At 38.8% G+C, this 26,321-nt stretch overlaps 1 protein-coding gene and 1 long non-coding RNA gene across 6 annotated transcripts in view; one reads left to right on the top strand and one right to left on the bottom strand.

Moving 5' to 3' along the window:
* Positions 1-26,321, top strand: part of Cpq (carboxypeptidase Q) — a 429,601-nt gene that overhangs the window by 286,055 nt on the left and 117,225 nt on the right. The window lies entirely within an intron of this gene.
* LOC121824268 (uncharacterized) overlaps positions 3,953-26,321 on the bottom strand; it is a 56,348-nt gene continuing 33,979 nt past the window's right edge. Inside the window, exons 2-3 of the long non-coding RNA XR_013046396.1 lie at positions 10,353-10,410; positions 3,953-6,591 (exon numbers count right to left, since the gene is read on the bottom strand). This is a non-coding gene — a long non-coding RNA (uncharacterized LOC121824268). The remainder of the gene's footprint in view (positions 6,592-10,352; positions 10,411-26,321) is intronic.

Below are 26,321 nucleotides of genomic sequence, written 5' to 3'. Positions count from 1 at the left end.
AGAGGACTTTTTTTCTGTTTGATCTATCAGATTTGGAGAGAAGTATATTTAATGTTCCCATGAGGATTATGGTTTTATAAATTTCTCCCTTGAGTTTTTCTCAGCATATCTTCATGTGGTTTGAGACTTGTTGCTTTATGCATTTTAATCTATATCTCTACTTTACTCTTAGAAATGGCATCCTCTACAAGTCTGTTTCATCTTCTCTAATTATCACAGAACCAGCACTCTATTTTGGACAGCTTTTCCTTTTCTACTCTAGTTTCAATTTATCAAAATCGTTGTTCTCTAGTTGACTTTGTTGTACAGTGTCAAGTTAGATTGTTTTCAAATCTCCAACCTAAGCAATTAGATGACAGGGAAGTTTGTTCTCTTTGCCTTGTACTTGCTTACAGTTTTTGTAATTTTCCAACCTTTTTTTTTCATTCAAGTTGCATTTTTAATTTTTCTTCTCCCTTTCTACCAGATTAATTGGTTTGCTTAATCCAACCTCCATTTTCCTTCTACTATTTAGAAGTTTATTCATCTTTCTTCTGCTCTTTCATTAAAATATGTAAATGTTTGTTTTGATGCATGTCTTAATGAAATGAGACAGTAATCACAGATTGTTCCAGTATGATGTTCTCTACACACACACACACACACACACACACACACACACACACCCCTCACCATACATACTACTGCCTACTAGTGGTTTACTTAGGCCTGTATGTATAAGCCCTCCAAAGATGCGTTATTACTTGGTTATTATAGAGATATTTTTTTATCATTTTGCACTGTTTCTCTGCAAATATTTACTTGCCCTTTTTCTCAATTTCATCATGCACGAATAGGAATTATAGTAGGGTGTAAGAACGCCTCCAAACTTCACTGTTACCTGGAGACCATTCAGGTGTCATCGTGTTTGTTGATGTTTTATTAACTAGTACTTCTTCCTTCTGAATCAACAGTCTTCTTCCTAAAATGGACCCCATAGTAGTTCTGTAATAAACTCCCAGCTAACTTTAAAGTGCTTTTACTTTGTTATCTTTGAATGATGCATAATCAGATGTGATATTATAGATGAGAGTTACTTTTTCCTGAAATTAGGAAATTATTGTGCTGTTTTCCTCTGGCACCTTGATTTGTTCTCACAAATCTAATTGCACAAATGATAGTTTGCACTTTCACCAGGATTTATTGAAAGACACATTTGTTTTTGTTTTCTGTCTGTTCTTATTCATTTTGGTTCTTCCATCTGAGAGCTGAGAGCTGTGCTGTGGGGCAAGTTTGTGGAGTAGGATTCAGCTGTGAGGAGTGAGATTAAGCAATGATATAAGGAATTATCTCCTCAAACATTTTTCCCTCTTAGAAATCAAGTGCCTGACCTGTCACATAGCTCTTTGCTTCACTTGCAGATCTTCCAACTATCTTTCTTTACAACTTTCTATGTGATTTCCTCAGAACCAGTCTTTCATTTCATATTCCTCTTCAGTCGTGTTTCTAATCCTATATAACCTTTATATTGATTTTTTAAAATTATTTTTTAGGTAGGTTTGAGATTCACAGAAAAGCTACAAAAGTTATTAAGTTACTCCAGGGTCTTCCATCCTATACACCCAGGTCTCCCTATAGCTAGAGTTTTCTCTCCAGGTCCCGCCAAGCCCTGGTAGTCCAATAGCCCACTTATAAAATAAACACACAGACGCTTATATTATTTAAACTGTTTGACCCAATGGCTCAGGCTTCTTGCTAGCTGTTCTTATATCTTAAATTAACCTATTTCTATTAGTCTATAAGTTGCCACATGGCTTGTGGCTTACTGGTACCTTACATCTTGCTTGTCTTGGCAGCAGCTGGCAGCAGCCTTCCACTTCCCAGAATTCTCCTCTCTCCTTGTCCTGCCTATATTTCCTGTCTAGCTACTAGCCAATCACTGTTTTATTTTTAACCAATCAGAGCAACACATTTAACATACAGAACATCCCACAGCATCTCCCTGTTATTATCACAGTGTGTTTCAACTAGGGAACAAATGATGATGTAGTATGATTAACTAAAGCCTTTGTGGCTTATTCAGAGTCACTTAGTTTGTGTCTAATAATACCTTTTCTCTCCTAGTATCCCAACTAGGTACCATATTACATCTAGTCACAGGTCTCCCTGGATCCCCTGGGCTGAAGGGTTCTTAGACCTTTCTTCCTTTCATTGATTGGCATTTTGAGGGGTACTTGTCAGCTATTTTCTAGATGCTTCTTGACTGGGATTTGTCTGATGTTCTCCTCTGGGTTAAGCCAAGAGGGTGTTTTTTTAAGGAAGATGATGGGTAAAGTGCCATTTTATATTTATATTTATATCAATGGCATATACTTTCGAGGTGACATCACACCTGGATGAGGTATGTTTGACTTTAGCTCCACCTCTTTCCATTCTGTGCTGACTGGCAGGTGTACAGTTTAGCAATATTAAACTCATGCACATTCTTTTCAGCATCCATCTCTAGGATGTTTCCCTTCCCACAAAACTTCACAACTCCCTTTCTCCCCTGACTACCACCATTGAGTGATTTCCATCAAGTTTTAACTTAAACCATACATTGTCTACTGATACAGCCTTGCCATGTATTTTCTCTTCATAATCATATCTTACCAGGAAACAGAGTGGAATGGAGGCCCACATCAGATCCACACTTCCTCTAGCTCCTGCTCTGTTTTCAGGAAGATGTGTTTACAGTAAATTTCAGAGCCTGGAAACAGTTTTTTAGTTGTCTATTAGCAAAGTACCAAAATTAATACTTTTCCTCCCCTCCCTCTGAAGATATTAAGTGAAACTGACATCAAGTAGACTGAAGTGAGATGCATGAAAGAGCTGTAGAAGCTGTTAGACAAATCATTTGACATATATGGATATACATCTATATGAATTTTGTTTACACACATAGATGGATCTATTTGTACATCCTTATCTGTGAGCACTACCTGTATCAGTGCCGGTACCTAGTTAGCTTCCTTTTGTGGATTGGTCATAAGAAGACACTTCAAGAGGAATTGTGCATTTTGAATAGTTTTTCCTTTATTGAAAATAGTTTTTTTATATAATATATTCTGATTACAATTTCCTCTCCTCCACCTTCTCCCTCTATCCCTCCCTTCCCATCCAGATCCACACCCTTCTGTCTCTCCTTAGAAAACAAACAAGAATCTAAAGAATGATAATAAAATAAATAAGATAAAATCAAAACAAACAAGTCAGATAGGACAAAACAAACAGAAGAAAAAGAACCAAATAAAAGGCAGGAGAAACAAGGAAACACAAGTTGACACATACAGGAATCCCAGGAAAAAAAAAACTGGAAGCCATTTTGTGTGTGTGTGTGTGTGTGTGTGTGTGTGTGTGTGTGTGTGTGTGTGTGTGTGTTTTGTTTTGTTTTGTTTTGTTTTGAGACAGGGTTTCTCTGTGTAGCTTTGGAGCCTTTCCTGGAACTCACTCTGTAGCCCAGGCTGGCCTCGAACTCACAGAGATCCACCTGCTTCTGCCTCCCAAGTGCTGGGATTAAAGGCATGCACCACCACTTCCTGGCTTTATTGTCTCCCTTTTCATCTGGGCAGCAACGTCTACAGAGATGGGAGATGCAATTCCTAAGAAGTCTAGGTTTGGCATTGATTAACATCTAGATGATATTGTCCAAATCAGCAAGGAGTATCATAACAAAATTGCTTTGTTGCTACCCCTGACAAATAATCCCAATTTTATTTTTGTGTCAGATTAGAAAGTCCAGGTTATCAAAGCAAATGTATTTATCAGTTTATCCGTGATTCTGCCTCCCTTTGGTAATTGAGCCTTAAACAATCTTTTTTTTACAATTGTTTTTGTTTATTCTTTTTATTTAATATTCTCTCATGTAATATATCCCAAACACATCCTCCCCTCCCTCCCTTCCTCCCACTCCCCACTCCTCCCATCTCTCCCAGATCCAGCCTCCATTTCCCTTCAGAAAAGAGTAGGCCTCCCAGGAATATCAACCAAACATGGCATAACAAGATGCAAGAAGACTAGGCACAAACACTCATATCAAGGCTGGGCAAGGCAACCCAGTAGGGGCAAAAGGGTTCCAAGAACAGGCAAAGGAGTCAGAGACACCCAACTCCCACTGTTAGGAGTCCCACAAAAATCCCAAGCTAAACAACCACAGCATATATGCAGAGGACCTAGCTCAGACCCATGCAGGCTCTGTGATTGCCACCAGTCTTTGTGAGCTCCTATGAGCCCTGCTTAGTTGATTCTGTGGGACATGTTCTCCTGGTGTCATCAAACCTTCTGGCTCCCACAATTCCCCACCCTCCTCTTCTGTGGGGTTCCCATGCTCCACCTAATGTTTGGCTGTGGGTCTCTCCATCTGCTCCCATCTGCTGCTGGAGGAAGCCTCTCTGATGACAACTAGACAACCCACTGATCTATGAGTGTAGCAGAATATCATTAGGAATCATTTCATTTAATTAATTAATTAATTTTTATTTATTTAATTTTTCCATTCATGTTTGATTCTACCCTAGGTCCCTGGGCTGTTCAGCTTCTGATTCCTGGCCATCTCCATCTCATGAAGTGGGCCTCAAGTTTTGTTTATTCTTGTAAAATCATGCCATAGAAAAAAATTCACTCATTAGTCTTTTGTTTTAAAGATTTTATTTTATTTTTAGTATATGGATATGTATGTATCTGTGTGTAAGTATGTAGGTATGAGGGTAGGTGTTTGCTGAGGCCGGAAAAGAGCATTAAGTTCCTTAGAGCTGGAGTTCCAGGCATGGAGGTGCCTGACATGGGTAAAGGGAACTGAACTTGGACCTTCCTCAGGAGTAGTTTCCCCTATTAACTGCTGAGCCATCTCTTCAGCTGCCTGTTTGACTCTTGCTGGTCAGTAAACAGGTCTCCCTTACCCTATTTTTCTCAAGCTTCAATGCTCAACGCTGAGAAAAAAAACAGACCCTTAGTTCCTGACCTAAAATACTCATGGCATTCATACTTGGTCTCACTCTGAAGCCAGTCTGACAACAAAGGGCAGTGAGTAAAATGTGAATCCCAGAGACACGTTAAAATAGAGGAAAGGCTAGTTAGGAAGCAATCAGGAGATGAATTTTCTTTGTTACTTTGCGTACTCAGAGCTTAGTTTTAAAATAAACCTTGCTAGGGAGATGAACAAAATAGTTCTGTTGTATAGACCTTTGAAATGCATTTCTAGTCTTTATATGTGCTACCAAAAAGGAGTCATTAAGGAAAGGATAGGTAATTTATATGAATGAAGATACTTAGGGCCACTTTGAAATAAAGAGAATGGTATCGATGTGATGGTGATCAATGCCCTCAAAGTGGTTGGGGTAGCAACCTGAGTGGGCACAGGTGGGGTATTGAATGAAAAACAAACCCATGGGTATTTTTTGTATCCTCTTACAGGGACTGCTGCCTGCTTTGTGCATGAGAGGGCATTCATGTTCCACTACATATGCTACACTATTGCCCACTGCTTACTCACATGTCTCACACTCCTTTCTATCATGATATTTGAACTTTTAGGCAATTTTAATTTTTGCATGCCTATACCCAACACAATGTAAAATTCAAGAGGGTTTGTCATTTATGGTAGAGTTAACCTTACATGGGTGCTTCAGGATGTGGGCACAAGGCAAGCTATCAGGAAATCTTGCTGTACAGAGTACAGGAGTCAGCCAACAAGGACTTTTAGTACATTACATATATAAAAAATAGTAAGAAAGAGTATCTACAGCCAAAGATAAAGGTAAGGAGAGATAATAAGAAGGAAAAATGACACAAAACCAAGTAGCTTGGAGCCCAAGCTTGAGAGGCATATATGAATGAAGTGACGTGGGGTGCACATCATGAAGTCAGGAGGCAGCTCCCTGGATGGTTGTTCAACTTGGTCACCATATTTGTACTGTCTTTGAATTTTGCTCTTTTTTTAGTCGTTTTTATTTGATCATTTAATCTTCTTTTTTCCTACCTTGGCTCCATCTTAAACACCACACACAGATGTTAACTCAAAACTTTCAGGCAGTCACCAGGTGCTAAAGTGGTAATTATTTCTTCTTGCAGAAGACATGTCTCATTTAATAATTTATCAACATAGAGATTGGCTGTGGTTGTGGCAGTGGGTTTTTTCTTAATTCTCCAAGAGCTGTAAAAGGTAATGTAGTGGCATGAAGTGAATCCCCAGATGGAGTTCCCATCAGTGTGAATTGCTGTGCTGGTCTTTGAAGGGCTAGTTCTTTCCACACCATCAGCAGCTGTGTAGGGATTGCTTTAGATTTTAAAAATGTGCACAATTAGTTGATCTATAGCCAGAGAATTCCAAGATTGTTGTTTTAGGTTTGACCACTGGGGTTATTTGTGCTTTTCTGTGCTGGAAGTCAGATGTAATTTTTAACTAGGCCTTTTTCCTTACCTTTCACTTCTTGAAGGATAGACAGAGAGAAAGCAATCTTCTGTGTCTCCTCGGTGATACTAGCTTCACTGGGTTCATATGTCCTCAGCTCAGCGCAAATCTTCCTCATGCTTCAGGTGTGTCCAGAGCTTTTATTTCCTTCTGTATCTTCCAGGCTGGAAAAAAATGCACTATGTGTGACGAGATAAGTTAATTTGGATAAATACCCTTCTTTTTCTCTCATCCTGGCTTCACTGCCTGAAACCTTGAGAAACATCTAGCTTTGACAAAACCTTGGTCATTGACCTCACAATCTTAGGAAGGTTTATCTCATGTGACTTAGAGGTAGAAGTAGTTACTTTCAGCAGTTACAACCTTCAAAGAGTGCTAGGAAAAGGAACCGTGGGTCACCCTGCTTCTTATCAAGAGCATCTGGCAGTCTTAAAAGAAGACATTTGTTAGACAGGAGAGACTCTCTTCAGTTAAATATGCAGCAAGGACATTGCAGAGTGGCCATCAAATCACACCTTAGGAAATTTCAATTGTGAGTGTGCATGTGTCTTTAGTCTTTGAAGATGAGTATTTTGTGCATTTATTCTCTTTGAGAATATATATATATCAAAATATTTTTATAAAATATTAGCTCTGCATAATGGCCTGTTTATAATGCCATGTTTGCTTTGGCTTTGATGAGACCCAGGCATGTACCTGCTGTGTGAATTATATCCATGAGAGAGAAGCTCATGCCACGGCTTCTGCACACCAGTTTCTCTCATCTGCCAGGATATGTAAGTGACTCTCACAGAAGGCAGGGCCTCTGCAGTCTCTACATAAGGCCGCAACAGTGATCATCAAGTCTAGGTAACTAGTTTATTGAATATGATGTCAGTGTGACTGGAAGTGCATCTCTTCCTACTAAAATCAAATGCAGCAGAGGAGGGAAGTGGGCACAGAGCTGAATTTTCTCAAACCTCACTGTTGCAGTTTCAATGCTAACGGTCCCCCAAAAGCTACGTGTCTAGGGCTTGCTCCCCAGAATAGTACTTCTGGAGGAGATAGCACCCTTAGCAAGTCAAATATAGGAGGTCATGTGTAGCAGGAATCTTAAGGAGTCTTATTAAAAAAATCAAACCTGAGGCCAGTTATTGGGGTGAATACTGGAAGATCAGAGAGACAGAACAAGCCACAGCTAACCTCACCTGGCCAACTTCTCAGTTGATCTTGTTTCCTCTGACTGGAAGCCTCTGTGTCCTCATATCCGAATGGCTCTCAGCTGAACTGTGCTGCTCAAAACCTAAAAGCTTAACTAGCCAAAATGCTTCTAGTTCCTGGTCCTCGTGCCTTATATATCTTTCTGTTTTTGCCATCACTCCCTGGGATTAAAGGTTCACTTCTTGGGATTAAAGGCGTGTGTCACCATGCCTGGCTGTTTCCAATGTGGCCTTGAACTCATAGAGATGAAGGGATTTCTGTCTCTGGAATGCTAGGATTAAAGGTGTGAGTACTACCATTTTCTAGCCTTTGTATCTAGTGGCTGTTCTGTCTCTGACCCCAGATAAGTTTATTAGGGTGCACAATATTTTGGGGAACACAGTACCAGCACAGTCATGGGGAGAGGGAAGCAAGGGGCCCCATGCCTCTTTTTTCTTTTTTGATTCGTGTTCTCACTCAGTACTCTATCATCCTCTGGCACCCCACCAGAGGCCCAAAGCATAGGATCCACCTGGGATTATGAGCCCAAGTTAACCTTTCTTCTGTATAAGTTAATTATCACTCTTATCTTTATGTTAATTATTGCTATGTTTTAGTGAGGGAAAGCTGATATTAACATCCACTAGCCTTCAATAGTGAGTCTTGGGATTAAAATAAAATAACAGGGAGCATCTGCATCTAATGTTAATCCACCCAGCTTCTTTCTTCTGAATTTCAAGAAGCAAGCTGAAATTAATAGGACAGATTTCTGTTTGCTCTGTGTGTATTACTTCCCTGCTTCTTCCTGAACATTTAGCCAGAGACGTCCCCAATAAATCTGAAGATAAAATAGTCTCAATTGTCAGAGACATAAGGGAATCTCAAAATCATCTATAGGAACAATCTGAATCCCACAGAGAACATGGTGTACACAAGGACATGACCTGAGCATGCACAGGGTGACTTACAGTACAGGATGCCCTGTAGTCCCCCATGCTAGTTCATCCCCATTTCCCTCTTGATTAATCTTATTCACAAACTAGGTCTCCTCATTGTGTCTTCCAGGAACTACAGTAGCATCCATTTTGTCTCTTCCCTGGAGACAGTGAAAGGGATAGTTCCTCTTAATATTAGAAGAAATTGTCAAAGACCTTACTGATGCTGGCTTTGTCTGAATCTCTCCTTTAGGGAGGGGTGGAAGCCATAGATCTTGGCAGATGTTCAGCACAGACATCTGTTGACAGGTGTCAGCTGACCCCTAAGATAATCAGGTGTCCTAAAACGGACCACAATTTTCCAACCAAAGAAATATCTGTGAATCACAGGACGAAGTATAAATGTGTTTTCTAGCTTCTTTTTAGCTACTCTGCCACCTCACATAATTAGTCCATAAATTAAAGCCAAGAAAGGAAGAGTCCAAGGCCATTCTCCTCGATACAATCACAGAATCAATGATAATGGATTTAGTCTTTTCACACCCTAGTATGTTTCATCATATTCAATTGAGCAGTATGGCTGTATCAAAAGAATCTTAGACTAGTACTGCCATTGTGAAAGCCCAAATGGCTGGGTCTGGCTATGCCCTCTACTGTCTCAAAAGTTTTGAAAAGCCTCTGACCAATCCAGTCTCAGTCTTCTCATTTGTAAAATATTAATATACATAGGCTGTTCTTCACACATAATGATTTCCTGAACACTTAAATTAACCAGATTTTTGAGAGTGGGGCCTAGGTATGTCATATTTACCATTACACCTCCAGAACTGGGCCTGCAAGATGACATGTACCATGTCCATTAGGTCAACAAAGTGACAGGAGTTTAGAGAGAGAATAAACTGTTACTCTGGTTTTTAATGCCTTTAATGTTGCTGTTTGATTCTCTAGAATGTGAGTTAGTTTGGATTGCTATTTTCCATTTTCTATCACTAAGAAGGAACTGAGGGACAAAAAATTCCTAAAGTGAATCAACAGAGACAAACCTGGTCATAAATGAGTGACTTCCAAAGCTCATGCTATTTCTGTTTAAATTCTTCTCTTGTCTCAGTACCTGGCACACAAAGTGGATGGTTTTGACCTTTACAGAGGTCTATTCTGTGACCCCTGATAGAGTGTGTTTCATCAATCATCAACAGCAAGGTGAACTCTGATTATCATCACTGGTCACTTCTTTAGTTTTCCTCTTTGGTCTTTGATAAATGAGTATTTTTAGTGGCAAAGATGTAATTCTAATAGTACTGCATGACATGCAGCTTCTGCCTGCCAATGCAAAGTGTCTGAGATTGTTCAAATGGACTCTTATTTTAAAGCCCCTTCACTGTGGATTCTGAGAGCCAAAAGAAAGACTAGGCCCTTAATACCACATATGTCTGATTTTGCTCAACTATCCAGGAAAGAAAAATTTGAGAAGAATTACATGTGTAAAGAATGCCTAGATGCAGGGGAAATCATATTCACATTTCACAGATGGGGATATTGAGTTTGAGAGAGACAAGAAGCTTTGCTCAGCTTTTGAGACAGAAAGTTACAGCCAAGTCAGCTTATTATGTAATATGGATAACTGTCATCTTCAAGGGCTGTTTTGATGAATCAGAAAGAAAATACATGCAGAATTAGGGAGCACAAAATCCAGTCACAAACAAATATTCAATGAAGGTGAGTTTCTATGACTTCCATTTTCTTTGTTTTCTCTAATGCAAATTAAATTGTGATGAAAAGAAGAATTCAACTCCAGCTTGGTAATGGCTCACCTGAAGTGTATCCTCTCATTCATATCCATCTTTCAGATAGCTGTTGTATGCACATCTCCTGTTAACACAAATTGGAGGGAGTAATATGACCTTCATTTGTTGACAGAGCACAGTGATGAATGTCCCAATTCAGGCAGGAATTGAATCTCTATGGTGTAGGATGGCTCTGCTACCTGATTTGACCATACATCATCCACAGAAATTAACCCATCTTCACCACTGTCATTAACATGGAAGCAAGTGTTTTTCCAAAATCACCTTCAGATGGGAAGGATGAAGGCCCCGCTAAGTGTCTATAGCAAATCCACTTCTATAATCACATTGCTGTTTGTGTTTTTTAACTTTTCCACTTTGCTTTAAGATGCTGTGTGGCATGACTGTATTTGTGTATACATTTGTTTCTTAAATCAGAGTTGAACAGAAGCTTATAGCTTCATAGGAAAAGATAATGATTTCTGAATTCAAGAGTCAATGTCCTGTTTCACATCCATTCTTGTTCACTTTAGTATGACTTTATGGGTCATCAAGTGTGTTAAATACAAAAATAATGATGTGGACCCCATCTTTTATAGCTCCAATGAATGATATACTTTTGAAATCTCAAAAGCATTATCACCCACTGAAAAATATAGATCACTGTAATTTAAAACAAAAATGAATTTGTTCACAAATGGGTCCTATACCAACAAGATTTTGTTTTGTTCTTGTTGTTAAAGATTATATTACTTTAGACTTTACTATTTTTAATTCAAATAATACTGATCAGTAGGTATATAAGTCAAATACTAGCACATATGTCAAATTTATATAAAGTGTAATATTGGCATTCATATGCAGTGAAACCAATATTTATACATTTAAGTGTGAACATAGATGATGTATGATTATTTTACAATTAACATGCTTGGGTTATAGAATTATTATCTAACAGTGAGTCAGTAAGGAGAACATAAACTATCCTACCTATTTCAAGCATAGAGGGGTTTAGTTTAGTTTAGGGGTTTAGTTCAAAGCCCATGAAATAAATAGTTAATGGTTACTAAACTTATTTTTCTCTCATTATTTCTGTTGTATGTTAATCCATAAGATAAAGGAATGGAGGAGTGTTGGCTGGTCATATGAATGACCAGGTAATAGAAAGTCCTTAAAGCCCAGCCTATGTTGGGTTTTGTGTAAGACAAAGGTCAACTTTATTGAAATAAGACAGAGATTTGAGAGTTCTGACTATTGAAGTAGCTAGGGGCAATTACCTTACAAATCTTTGTAAAAAGGCTGGAAAGCCTCAGAGAGCAGATCAGCCATGTGACTACTCATGTTCAAAGAACCAGGAAGCACAGGAAATGACCATCTAGGATGCAGCTGTATCACAGTACTTTGGTAAGTGGTGTGCAGGATGACACTTAAATAACGTTGGCAGAAACTCACACCTGAAGCCTGCAAGTGCATGTGACTATTTATCGCCTCAAAGGAGTCAACATTTTTTCTATCCTCTTTTGCCTTTGAAATCTCACATAACTGAGTCATGTTGTCACATTCTAAATCCCACTGGTATAGGATCTAGGAAATAGAGTTCCCATGCTTTCTAGTGCTATAATGCCAGGAAAAGACAGTAGAGCATGGCCAAAAGACAACCTCATTCATTTGGTGGCCTAGTTTATAGATCCCAATTTTTCTGGAAGAGTTGACCCAGAGTAGTTAGTAGTAGCATTCTATTTTCATCTCAAAATTTTCCTGTTTTCAGCCTCAATGACATGTCTCTCTACCTATTATTAACATGATAAAAACATGTCATTCATTTTTCGATTATACTAAGTGCTAATCATTTTGCTAAGCACCAAGCACAGTGGTGAACAAATTATAGTTGTTCCTGGTCTACATGAAATTTAAGAGTCCTGTCTTAGGTTATGAATAGACCTACATAAAGCAGCAATACAGAGATGCTGTAAATTTGAATTAATAAAATAATAAACACAAATCTTAAAGGGTCAAATGAATTTGGATTGATTATGAAGAGTTTGAGAGACTGTGAGATATCCAAGTGGAAATGTCTCAGTGTCTCATAGACAGCCCAATATTTGAATCTGGGGCTCAGAGTTCTGACCATCTCATAATACAGAAAGTATTCAAGTTGATTTCAAAAGTCCCCACAGTCTTTAACAATTCCAATCTTGTTTAAAAAGTCTGTCTCTTTTGAGACTCAAGGCAATGTCTTAACTTTAAGCGTCTATAAAATAAAAAGGGAAATATACATTTCCAATCTGCAACATCACAGAATAAACATTCCCATTCCAAAGGTAATGCACGAAAGACTGAAACCCAGCAGGGCAAATGCCAGATCCTGCAGCTGTGTCCAGTGTCTGGAGCTTGTGATAAAATGATCTGGTCTCAAAGGGGTTGGGTGCTCCCTTTTCCCAGCTCTGCTGCCTGCAGCACACAGAGCCCCTGCCTTTCGTAGGCTTCTCTCCTTACATTCAGCTTTCCTCAGCAGGCGTCCCATGGTCCTACCATCCCCAGTGTCCTGGGAGGTCTCCATTGCAGCTTCTGCTTCACAGTTTCCTGTGGTGGCCTCCTCTCAGGTACTCCTAACAGAGATGCAAACCTACCACACATTGTCTGGCCACAATGGTTCTCTGGAAACATAATGCAAGACACTATGATCTCCCTCAGCAATGCCCCATAACCCCCTCAATCTTGTATATTTTATGCCTGCAAAATTGGTACTATGTAAATGATGGTGCCAAGTTCTGCTGCCAGCTGAGGATGCAGCCTGTTCCCCTTGGACCACAGTTGCATCAGCTTCTGTGTGCTGACCTTGAAGAAACGTTTCCCTAAGCAGTTGCTTCTGAAAAACAGAGAATACACTCAATGGCAAGTATCAGTTGCTTGACTTGTTGCTGTGATCAAATACTAAAAAAAAATTTGAAAAAAGAAGAGTTTATATTCGCTCATGGTTTTAGTGAATATTGTCCTTCCGAGCAGGGAAGGTGTGGTGGCTAGAACATGAGGCAGTTGGCCACATTGCCTATGACATCAGGATGCAGACACATGACGACTACTGTTCAACTCCCTTTCTCCTCTTTAACCAGTCCATGACTACAGCCCATGGGATGGTGCTGCCCACCCTTAAGACAAATCTCCTGTCTCATTTAATGTATTCTTTAAAAGTCCCTTATAGAGATGCCTAGATGTTGGTTTCCATGATAATTCTAAATCCTGCCTAGTTGATTAACAAGACTAACCCTCAGTGGGAAGGGAGCAGTCTGATTAAATCAATAAGGGTAGAGGTGAGACTGAGGTGCTATGACAGGTAGGCCCTGAAATACTCATCTTTCATTTGGGACATTTTGCTTTGAAAGAAAGGATTTGTTGGCCTTTAAAAATGGAACACATATGACCATTTGATCCCAGAATCACACAAAGGATTTGAAAGCTGGGAAAGGAGTTAGACTACATGACCTTCAAAATCTTTTACCTTCTTAAGTATTTGTTTCTCTGGTTCTTACTTAATAACTACCCAGGTTGAGCTTTTATAGTCATAGGCTGGTATCAATAGGGCAAAGAATCAGTCACCTTAACAAATTTAAATTTGTTTTTATCATACAAGTCTTTAGTAAAATATCATAAAGTTAGGGGCCCAAAATGTACATTGACACAGAATATAGGAAAGAATAGGACCCTTGACTTTTTTTATTTCATAAGCACTACTTTTCATTAAGATTTATTTTGTAATTGATTCCTCTGTTTAACCAGTTGTGTGTTCTAAACTACAGTTGGTAATTTTGACTAATTTTATTTCAGGCCTGTTTCTAGCTTCTCACCCAAAATAATGATTAAATGATGAGGTCATGACATTGAGGGGACTTACTGAATGACAATTGCTTTCAAAGACTTGAACATTTCCCCCGAGGGACCTGGCAGGTTTATTGACTAGAACAGAGTTAGCTTGCTACTAGTAGAGTGAGGTAGGCCACCATCTGGAAATATACTACATGAGGAGCACCTGGTCCTGTTTATGAAATGTCCCAGGGTTCTCATCACTCACCTCCAATCCTGCTAGGGCATGAGAGGACTAAATTTATAACTGAGTCTTAAGTCTGTATTGCAGCCTTTCATCTAGAATTGTCTGTTTGGGAAGTCTCTCCAAATGTTTTCTTAGCTTCAAGAGAAAAACCTCTCCCAGAGATACCTCAATCTTGATTGAAAATAAAATAAAATAAAATAAAACAACCTCTCACAAAGTCTACTTTTAGTTTCTCCTCCACCAATCAAGGCCAGTTAGCAGGGTGGATTGAAGCTCATAAAGCTGCTTGTGCTGCCTTATTAGAAAACTCACTTCACCTAGAAGAGTCAAAGTCCACATAGAGACAGACTCTAGGGAACTAGAACAAGGTTATTTTTCTCCAAGGAGTCCAAATCCTATAATTTCACTTTCTTCTGGCTTTGACCACACACAGATTTTTGCCGACTTGATTGAGTAACACTGGCTGACCATTTCTCTAAGGAGACTGATGTCTGTGGTTCCTAGCGAATTAGAAATTTCCAGATTATTTATGTCACTTTGTTTTTATGCCTTTTTTTACAGCCTTTTTGTGATTATATTAAAGATTAGTTTTCTTTAATTCCAACTAGTGAATTGAAAGATGAACCTTTGACATTAGAGTTGGTTTTAAAAATACAAGCCTCATTTCAATGAATATATCATAAAACTGTTCTAATTCAGCAACATTCAATGTGAAAACATGGGGTTTGGGGGAAATTAAAGAGCTGTAGCAGCCATGGCAATTTCACCTGGTCCATTTGTGGGCCTTACTCATTACTCAGTATTCACCCATCTGTTCTTCATTAACACAACTCACTCATAGTTACTGGCAGTGGTACTAAGTCTTAGGTTCTTTTGCTAAACAAAGGACAATGAAGACTAACTGGTGACAGTTGTTGCATTTGAGTTTGAAGAGCAGTCATTTATTATGACTTTAGGATTTTTTTTTCAAAAGACTTTCAATCTTTACCTCTAAGTAAATTGAATTTCAAATTGAGAAATATAATAAATGGCATCTTATGAAGTCTGAATCCCCCCAACTCCTATTCCCCAACCTCCACCCTCTCTCTGTGTTCTACCCTAGTCTTCCATTCCCTTGTATATATGTTTCTGTCTATCTTTGCATACCATGCTGGTCTAATTACCACAGGATGTTATGACCAAGGTGGAAAGAAATGTAAGAGTCTTAAGTCCTCATACACACAAAATCACAAAAATTTGTTAGCCACCAGCTTAGTTAAAAAGGCAATCTTCTGATTCAGTGAGAGATCCTGACTCAAGGCAATAAAAGAAGAGGAATAGATGGAGTCATCTGATGTTCTGTTCTGAGCTTTGAATGCACATGCATACTCACATGCATACACCACACAAACATACATCACACACACACACACACACACCACCACCCACAAATAAATAATAAATAAATAAGTAAAATATATAAGAATAGAGAGCTGAAGGTATAGTTCAGTGATTTAGTGTATAACTTACAATGCATAGGGTCTGAGCTTAATTCCCAACCCTATAAATAGACAAAAATTCAAAATGTAAATAATAAGTGTTTGTATAATAGCAGTATATAGTGAAATAAGATTGTACATATACAAAAGAGAACCAATTTAAATTATTAGAAATAAAACATATTAATTTAGATTTTCAAAAAAAATTTAGTAGAAAGAATGAATAATGGTTTATTTTCAAAAGTAGAATATCAAGGAGAGACTTTATAAATTGCATCATAGAAATTAGAAACTTTCCAAGGTAAGTTAAGAAAAGAGAAAGAATTGAAAATGTAAGAGATTTTGAAGCATAAATTCTATTATATATCTGTAAATAATCCTAGTGGAAGAAGACTGCTGAAGATTTAGCTGGAATTAAAGCAGGATATGTAACCGTGATGAGAACTGGACAGAGAATGCAAAAATGTTTAGATTTTTAAAACCTCTTTTTATATTAATGCTATAGTGGTACTAAATAACGAGGGACAAAATTTTTGATGTTTCGGGTGAGCAGATATGAAATATCACTGAAGCTTTCCTGGATTATATGGGTCTACTCTCGTGTTCTCTTATAAAAAATAAATCTTATATTTGAATTTAATTGTTTTTCTGCTGTTGCTTAGTCATCCTATCAGTCAATAGGCAAGGACAAGAAGACATAATAAGGATGGAACATGGATAAACTCATTTGAAAGAAGGCACATGTTAAGAGCAGCCTACGAGAGTCTTGTATTTATAGAGTACTTACTGGACACCTTTTCAAGATTGTTGTCATCTCATCTCCACAGCATTGCCAAGAGGCCAGTACTATGATCCCATCCCATTTTCCACACGAGGAACCCAAAGCTTATAGAAGCTAAGTCCCTGGTTTTAAGTCACGTAGCTTCAGTTGGTATGTTAAGTGGTGAGCCAGATTTTAAGTCAAATAGGATTTTGACTTTTGTTTAAAAAAAATTATTTTTTAAATTATTTATTTATTTTTATTTTATGTGCATTGGTGTCTTGCCTGCAGTTATGTTTGTGTGAGGGTATCAGATGTTGGAGTTACAAACAGTTGTGAGCTTCCATGTAGATAATGGGAATTGAACCCAGGTCCTCTGGAAGAGCAGTCAATGGTCTCATCTGCTAAGCCATCTCTCCAGCCCCCCATGAAGTCAAAATCTTAAGGACTATTTTATAATACTTTTATTTTAAGAAATTTTTAAGAAAATATATAGAAATATCAGCAGTTTTTCTTCTGTATGACTGTACTCTAGAATGTTAAGCTTGATGGGATTTGGGGTGGGAGATGGATCATTGGGTAAAGAGACTACCATATAGGATGATGATCAGAGTTTGGATCCATAGCCCCCATATACAAAATGGAGATATATGCCTGTAATCCCATAGCTAAGGAGGTAGAGACAGAAAGCTCTGGTTCTTCTTGGCCAGCTAATCTTGCCAGATCATCAAGCTCCACATTCATTGACAGACCCTGTCACAAAAAAAAAAAAAAAATAAAATAAAATAAAATAAGATGGGGGTGATAAAGAAAGACAACCAACTTCAACCACGTGCACATTTCCTGCATATGTATGTATGTACTTACAAATACATACAACCCCATATGCCGTCCCGCAAAGATTTTTGAAATTCCAGTTTTTAGACAGATTACTGGTTGTTTCACCTATCTAACATTTTTAGACGCCTGTGGCCAAGACCATCTAAGCAGCATAACCAGAAATGTTTTCTCTGGCAGTACAGTTATCCTCGTGATATATTTCTGGGAGACCTGGAACCCTCCAGACTCCCAAAATACAAAACTTACTTGCCTCTTATAAGTATCCTGTGTATTTCCTGTGGCCAGAACTTAGTCTTCTCAATTGCTTCAGTGGAACATAGCTGAGAGCATTTCCTCTTTACCTTCCTGTCCGTCCTTAAAGTAGACACTAGTCTACTACTGAACTTTGTAAAGATGGCAGAGTGAGCTTTGTGTAGTTTGCATAACAGATAACCACAGGAGGCCCTGCTCTACCAGTCATCACTAAAGCTCCCTTGCCTGTAGATCCCCCAAGGGCAGTCCTCTAAGGTTTCCAAGTCAGAAGAAACTCAATAGGTCATATTGAGTGACTTAAAAAAGAAACATTTCCATGAAAAAGCTATTTATTCCACTCAGCTCTTGCTGGAGAAGCCATCTTTGTTAACTCTGCATGAAATAACACCTGATACATGGTGGGAAATCTAGGGAAACAGAATCAGAGTCAAGCAGAGAAGAATGTGGTGAGCTTGGTACTATGAGTGAAGTCTTACAGTCAGTGGGTCTGACTTTGATACTGCACAGTCTATGCTGGAAGTTATGACTGTAGGCACCCTGGGGAGGTACCACATCAATATGGTGATAATAATCAAGCACTCGAATTTGGGAGAATCAGTGTGAAAATCATTTGAACCATTACAGAGCCCTATGAACAGTTCAGTTATTATTAATCTGAAGATTTGTTTTAGGTCAGTGATTTTGACTTTATTTCCTAGAATTCTACACAGTGTTTACTTCTCTTGGTTGAAAATCTTGACCCTTGCTTGAGCCCTAACTAGCCTTGATGCACTTGATCACTAGATCCCACTCTGAAGTCATCCTGAATTCCTGTCCTAGATTGCTTTCTGAAGCTGTGACAAAACATTGATCAAAAACTTCCCTTCCTAGGAAAGAGACAGCTTATTTAGCTTACACATCCTGGTCATAGTTGGTCACTGAAGGAAGCCAAGGCAGGGACTTAAATAGGGTGGGAACCTGGAGGCAGGAACAGAAGCAGAAAACATGCAGGAGTGCTGCCCATTGGCTTGGTCTCCGTGGCTTACTTGACCTGCTTTTTTATATCTCCCAGAATCATATGACTAGGGATGGCACTGTCCACAGTGGACCATACCCTCCCACATTAATTATTAATTAAGAATATGTTCAACAGACTTGCCTACAGGCCAATCTATGAGAAGCATTTTCTCAAATCAGGTTTCCTCTTCCCAGATGACCTCAATTTGTGTCATGTTGACAAAAATATATATATAACTCCATAGTGAGTATGGACCCACACTAACATCTCTGCTTCCAATGTGGGCTCTTGCATTGACTCACCTCACTGTGCCAGACCAAGCAAGGGTTTAAAACTTCTCACTGTTAGGGGAACATGTATGGGGCATCTACCTAGAACCTGATCATTGTCCTCAACACTGTTGTGTTTTCTTGTTGACTATAATCGTTATTACCCAGGATTGTAGTCATTTCTTTTAATTGTGCTTAAGAAATAGTGATAATAAATCTTTGACCTTAGAGGCAGAATTGCGCTTTGGATTTAACCATCATTTCTTGTGATTCTCCACTTCATTTCCATTATGTCAAAATTTAAAAAAGGTCCTTTGAAGCATTAACAGGAAGATTGAACATGAAATGCAGCTAGGAAACTCACAAAACTAAATTTGAAATACACAAAGGAACTCCAATGGCATTATAAACAACAATATCTTTAATATATAAATTACTTAAATAAAAGAAGCCCCCAGAGTCCAATAACTAAATTTTTAAAAGGCCCCAAATATGAAAAACTTAGGGAAGTCTAATATGTTATATCTCAGCAGCTTTTGACTAAACACTTAAACTTAAAGTAATTAAAAAGCATTTTAGCCTTGGAAATTAATGATTTTTAAAAAGGCAAGAGGATCTTGGTAAGCACAGCAAAAATGCATTTTCATATACTGTGGGGAAATAATTTGAAAATAAATTTGGCAGTATTTACCGAGAGCTATAAAGTACCCTTTGGGCATTTTACTTCCCATAATATAGCCTCAAAGGAAAAAAGATTTATATTCAAAGAATGGTGTTATGTTGTAATACCAAAAATCAGAAATAATGGCTACACTAATTACATTCTCACCAGCATCACGCAACAGTGGCCTTTTACCAATATCCCTGCCAGAAATTATTGTTGTTTTCTTAATAAAAGCCATTCTGACTAGAGTGAGCTGAGGTATCAGTGTGGATTTAATCTACATCTCCCTGATGACTAACGATGCTGATCATTTCTGTGTGTGTTTGTTGGCCATTTCTACTTCATCTTTGAGAACAGTCTGCCCACTTCATCAGCCCATTTATTGATTGGGATATTTTGTTTTCAAACTCAGAAAAAACAACAAGTACATGTTTTCTAGATTTTGTGTATATATATGAATGGGAATGGAAATGAGACTACTGAAACAAATGGAAGTAGGGAAGGTGTGGGCAGAGGAGAGGAGAAAGGGAGGAATACAGTCATAGTACATGATACAATTACATGTGAATGGCTTTATGAAATATCACAACATATTGACTATGTGCCAGTAAAATTGCATTAAAATAAAATAAAATTTAGAGTTACAAACAAGTAAATACTGTAGCAGTTGAAGGGTCCTATTCTCCTTCATCCTTACATTGGAATATTTTGCAGAAAACAGAAATGGAAGTTTAGAGGAGCCAAAAAGATGCAGATAACTGTGTAAGCTGTGATGTAAAAATAAAAATGCGCCGGGTGGTGGTGGCACACGCCTTTAATCCCAGCACTTGGGAGGCAGAGGCAGGTGGACCTCTGTGAGTTCGAGGCCAGCCTGGTCTCTAAAGCAAGTTCCAGGAAAGGTGCAAAGCTACACAGAGAAACCCTGTCTCAAAAAACAAAAAATAAAAAAAATAAAAAATAAATAAATAGATAAATAAATAAATGAATGAAAATGCACATAAATGTACATATATAATAATTCTAATTTGGAAAACTGAAGGAAAATTAGAAAAAATAACTGAAGAAAAATACTAAAAAAATTAAAAATTATCTCATATTAATAGGGAGATTTGATTATTTTTCTGTATTTTTCATGAATTAATGTTTCTGTTCTTTAAATGATACACTAAATTAAATGTGTGTGTGTGTGTGTGTGTATGTGTGTGTGTGTGTGTATGTGTGTGTGTGTGTGTGTGTGTGTGTGTGTGTGTGTGTGTGTGTGTGTTCTGTCTATCATGTGTGTCTTGTGGATCAAGTTTAGGTCATCAGGCTTGGTGGCAAGTGCCTTAACTTGCTGTGTTGTTTCATGGCCCAATAATAATGTTTCTATCTTAAGAACAAAGGTAATTTTATTTTTTAAGAAAAATACAATCAGAATTCAATCTTATCAGGCTAAAATTTTGATTGAGTATGCCTACTGGCTTTTTCCATAGTAACTGAGTATTTATGTTCATCCCATATATACTGGTTTGAACAACAAATAATATCTCCTAAGTTTACATTTCTGAGTGTAAAAAAGATGACAGAAAGTTTTTCTCAATAGCTTAAATTCTAAACTATTTTCAGCAAGGTTTTGATGACTTTGACATGTTAAATTTGTATAAATGGTACTGATTATAAACTAGTCCTCAATGGGGTGAAATCTAAGTGTGTGGTGGTGAGTGTATGTCTGTGATTTTCAGTTTGCAATCATTTGGGATTAATTTTCCTACTCCAGATGCATAAACACACATTGTTCTGCTGAAAATAAATTGGAACCTAGAATGAAAATAACAGTGTCTGCTTGTCTGTTTTATATGGCCCATTGAGTGTACTTGGAGTGGCCACCAGAATGCATGGCTCCTTTGCAATCTGATGAAGTAAGGAAGCAACAGCTATCTATGTGAGAGGCAGCTGCTCACAGCCTTCCCCTCTCAGTCAGCCGTGTCTGGTTATCTGCTGCAGTCTGAGAACCTTGAACCTGTGGGGTATGAGTGGTTGTCTGTGCTCGCCAGAAGGCCTTCCAAACACAGTGAGGAAGCAATTTTGAAAACTTCATGTAAGTAATAAGATGGAGATTGAACTGGAATTTTAAAAAGAAAACACTAAAAATTAGGTTGCCTCTTTGAGAGTCTCTTCCAGGATATATCCTGCTGTGTCTTAGATTTACCAAAATGCAATTCAAAATCAGCATAAGGAATTTGAATACAGCCAACCCTCTCCAAGGGTTCTGAGATTCTCCTTTGTAGTCATTAAATAGTCAAAAATTATTCATTGTACTTAGGTGTGCAGGGAAATAAAACCTATGAAAGCACATTCACAGTCATTTAAATATTTGTGCTTTTGAAAAAAATATGGGTCTGAATGCTTAGTGTGAGCCACAGTTCAGTTAAATGCAGCTGATTCTTCACTGTGTTCATTGGTTATAACTACGTCTCCATTTCTTTGAACCCTTGGAATCACACAGGACAAAGGAATGTTTTTAACCTACTAATTAAGATGTAAATGCTGGATTCCTGATGTGCTCACTGACAACCTTGCTGGCAGCCAGGAGACCCAGGTGTACTGAGCAGCTTATCTGGTCACAGAGCAGCAGTGAGACTTAGAAACCGACTCTGAAGGGAGCCTTTTGTTACCCTTCTGCAGTAAGTTGCTGGCTCATTCTCTTGCCTGGAGTAGTCGAAACTAGTCTTTCAACTAAATAGAGTACATGAGGGCAGAGATTCTATTTTTAATTTAGCAACCTAGGTGTGTGGGGAGGCGGGGGGGCGGGGTCATTGCAAACTGACAGGAAAACATGAAAAATGCTTTTTGAAAAAAACATAAAAAGAAGAAAATCATATGTACCCTCAGTAATTAAAAAGCACACTGCTGTTCCCAGGCTGCCTTTCCCATTCCTACAGATAATTGTCTCAAGTCTCTTTTCGAGAACTCGATTCTGTTCCCAAGTTACCAGTACCTTAACAGCTTCTCTGGACTCAGAGAGGTTTCAGTTAAGAAAGACACCAGCAGCCATTTCAGTGGAGGCTTCACATGTAGTTTTGTGTGACATCATTTTTGGCATCTGACTGTTTACCCGGAAACTATCCCATATACTTTTCATTTAGGTCTTTGAGTACTAGTGTCTTCCCATGACAGCAGCTGATGAAACAGGCCTACCCTGTGGAAAGGCCACAGGTATGGCTGGGAGGGAGCAACATGTCCAAAAGCCTCTGAAAACTTGCTGCCATCTGACTCACATTTTATTTTCCACAAAGTGGCTGTTTTAAAAACTGCAGTGCCAATAGGCTGCAGATGGAAGGTGATGATTTAGCAGATCAAGATGGAGGCCATCATGGGAGGACTTGACACTGTCCTCAGAAAAGCCTTTTACTCATTCAAATGCCAGAGCAAAGGATTGTTTTGAAAACGACAATGTGTGTAAATCTTCAGAGTGGATTGTGGTTTTGCTGCAAACTGAGGCAGCTAGGACACAGCTTTGCCTTCCAGGGTCACGTGGTCTAATTCTTGAACTTCACCAAGCACAGCATGCATTTCTAGATAAGAGAAGATGTTGCTATTGTTTATAATAAAGCACAGCTATTTTTCTTATTCTGAACTTCAGGGGGATAGAGTCAATGTTTTAATGCTATAAATAAATAGAACTCTGGCAAAAGTTACTTATTTGGCATTGCCCTTGGGCTATAAGGGACACACACACACACAAAAACTTCACTCTGATTCTATTATTTAATTCTGGCATAATAAAATAATCTGGCTAAGATTAGATTTAGCCCATTGACTGAATGTACTCCAGGTTCAAGGCATACAAATGACTAAATGAACACAGTTGCCAACTAGAAGTACTTGAACATGTGTGTTAGGACACAGGGATGCAAACTGTCTGCCTCCTGAACCTTGAGAAAATGACGTGACATCACTGTGCTTTAAAGCACCCTTAATGTCAGCTGTCCATTGAAGAACTTGAGGACTTATTTGCTCCGAACAACTTGATGTTTTCTGCTATAGATCCCCAGCATGCAGAAATAGATTGAAGCAACATGGCAGTGAGTCAAGCCCAAGAGCGCCAAGGGGCTGGAATCTATAGCTAATGATAATGTGGTGATTTGTTCTTGGACATTTGGGGGGGGGGGTGTTTATATAAAATGTGGACAATGTGCCTTCACCTTGTGTGATTGCAGGGTCAAAGAGCAGCTCTTCTTTTGGCCTGTGTTCCCTGTTTTTCAGTGCTGTGAGTAGCCTAGACTCCAGTTTTTCTTGGCACCTCCTGAGTATATAGCCAATGAATTTGTCACCATTTTACCATAGGACTGTCTCCAAGTAGGTCATCCTCAGACTACTGAGCATATAAAAAGGACACTTATAGAATGAGGCTCAGACCAGGATATTGCATGGAATGGTCTGGGTTCAAATTCTGTATCTGGATGTCATGGTGAATGTGAGTTGCTTTCCTTCATGAGGCTCAGATTACAGATCTGAAGTGGAAAGAATAATGAAACCTTCATTTTGTAACTCAGTTTGTAACTTCTATATGTTCTGCTGGCATGAAGCTCAATGGGACTTGAGCATTCATGTTACAAATTCAGTTTGTATAGAACTGGCATCTTTGTTCCATAGTGTTCTGCTCACACGAAGCTCAATGGGACTCCCTGGAAGTTTGTCTGGTATGAATGTCTGTCTGCAGTGCTCATGAGGACTTTTGTCACTTGCCGACCTTATTGTCTGAGGCTTGGGTCATGTACAAGCCTTCCTGTGTCACTATGGGTCTAACATTCCAATGTCAGGGACAGAGTGCTTTTCCCTCCCCTTGCAGAATCTGCCAGTCACTTTGTAATGCCAGCTTCTGCACAGCCGGCTGCTATTTTGCTCTGTCTGCACCCACTCTGTTTCTGTCTCAGCAGCCACAGTGCACATGATGATGCCTCAGAGGCCTGGCTAGACTGATGCCTCATCTCTGGGTTCTTTGATTATGTGCTCCACCAGTCCCAGCCTTCTTTCTACTCAGCCCAAAACACTTTCCATATCTCATCCATAGCACATCTGATGTTTCCTACTTGTGGAAAGAAGGTACAAGACCTAAGACATGAGTGTGGCTTCCTGACATCTGCTCTAAGCAGGGCACTAGAGGAAGGAGGTGTAGGAAGTTGCAGGAAGGTGTCCACTTCTTTTGAAAGTTTAAAGCAGTGCTGCATAGTCAGTAGTGGAATTAATTATCTAAGAAAATCTTCTTCATTCTATAGTTTTCTTTAAATATCAGGTTGCTACCTGTCTTTTATCATTTAAAATGGACCTTCAGCATTTCTACATCACATTTATATCATATCTCAAGTCACTTTGCTCTATGAATTTTCTTTCTCCCTAAGCCATTGTCATTTATTGATGCATTTATTCCTTTAGTCAGAGTCTGATGAAGAACCCTACTAAATTGGAAAGTTGCTCTGGAAACTCAAAGGAATTAGAAGCAGTTACAATAGAGACACACGAGGGTGGTACCTTTCCCTGCAATTGATACCTAGTGACCTACTACTGGCATCTCAATACATATGAAATACATGCAGCTTGAAGCTGAGGAAATAACTCAGTTGCTAAACGGTTTGCACTGAATGAGGAAAGAAGTTAGATCTCCAGAACACATGTGAAAAAAGAGCATGGCAACCATTGCACTAATGAAGCTGGAGAGTGCAGGCAGGCAGGACCCTGAAGCTTCTGGCCAGGAGCCCAGCCTACTTGGCAAGTTCCAGGCCAGGGGAAGACTTGTCTCAAAACAATTACACCAACAACAACAGCGTTCAGCTAGGTCACTCAGTGGGTCTAGGTACTCACCACCAAGACTGAGTTTGATCCTGAAGACTCAATGGTAGAAAGAGAGAAGTGATTCCCAAAAGTTGTTCTCTGATCTCCACACATACACTGTAATACATGCATACCTATGCACAAACATACACACACAGGCACAGGAAAGTAAATGTTTAAATATTAGTAGACACCAACTAAATAATCTCCTTGTGATCTCCACATGCATGTGGACATAAGTTAAAAGACACACATGCATGTGTATGCATGCCCATGTGCACATACAAACACACAAATACACACACACACACATACAAACAAACAGAAAAAAAAAACTTGTCTTTTAAAAAAGAAAGTTACTCATTTTCTTGTTCGTTGTTATTGACATTCCATCTCTGTGGTCTGCCCATGTTGTCAGCATTTATACTAAGTAATTTGTTTTCTTACAGTAGCTATGACCTCCATGCAAGGAGGTCTGAGTTCTAGTGATCTCAGTGAAGAGGCCTGGGCAGTATGATTAAAAGTCCATATTCATTTCCAGCCTCTAACACTGACCAGCCTTGTGAGGTTGTTCAAACTGATCGCCTTCTTTTAATTGATTTGCTTATCTGTGACTTAGGGATGATGCTGTCAGATATTGTAGTCTCAAGTACTACAGGATTGTTGTGGAAATCAAATGAGATAATGTCTAGGAAGAAATTAGCAGTGTCTGACCTAGTGTTAAGTACCCAGCAAACCTAATTCTTTCTTTGCCCCAAGGCCCACCTCCTCAACAGCTGGCCAGCTGTGTCTAACAGTATTTAAATTCACAGTTACACAATTGGTCTCCAGCAGCCCAAGCCTTGATTCCCTCTTCGCCCCCCAAATCAGCTCTACA

Source organism: Peromyscus maniculatus, chromosome 20 (genome assembly GCF_049852395.1).
Source record: "Peromyscus maniculatus bairdii isolate BWxNUB_F1_BW_parent chromosome 20, HU_Pman_BW_mat_3.1, whole genome shotgun sequence".
NCBI classification, from domain to species: Eukaryota; Metazoa; Chordata; class Mammalia; order Rodentia; family Cricetidae; genus Peromyscus; species Peromyscus maniculatus.
The sequence above is the reverse complement of the archived record's forward strand: the minus strand, read 5'-3'. Positions and strand labels throughout refer to the sequence as shown.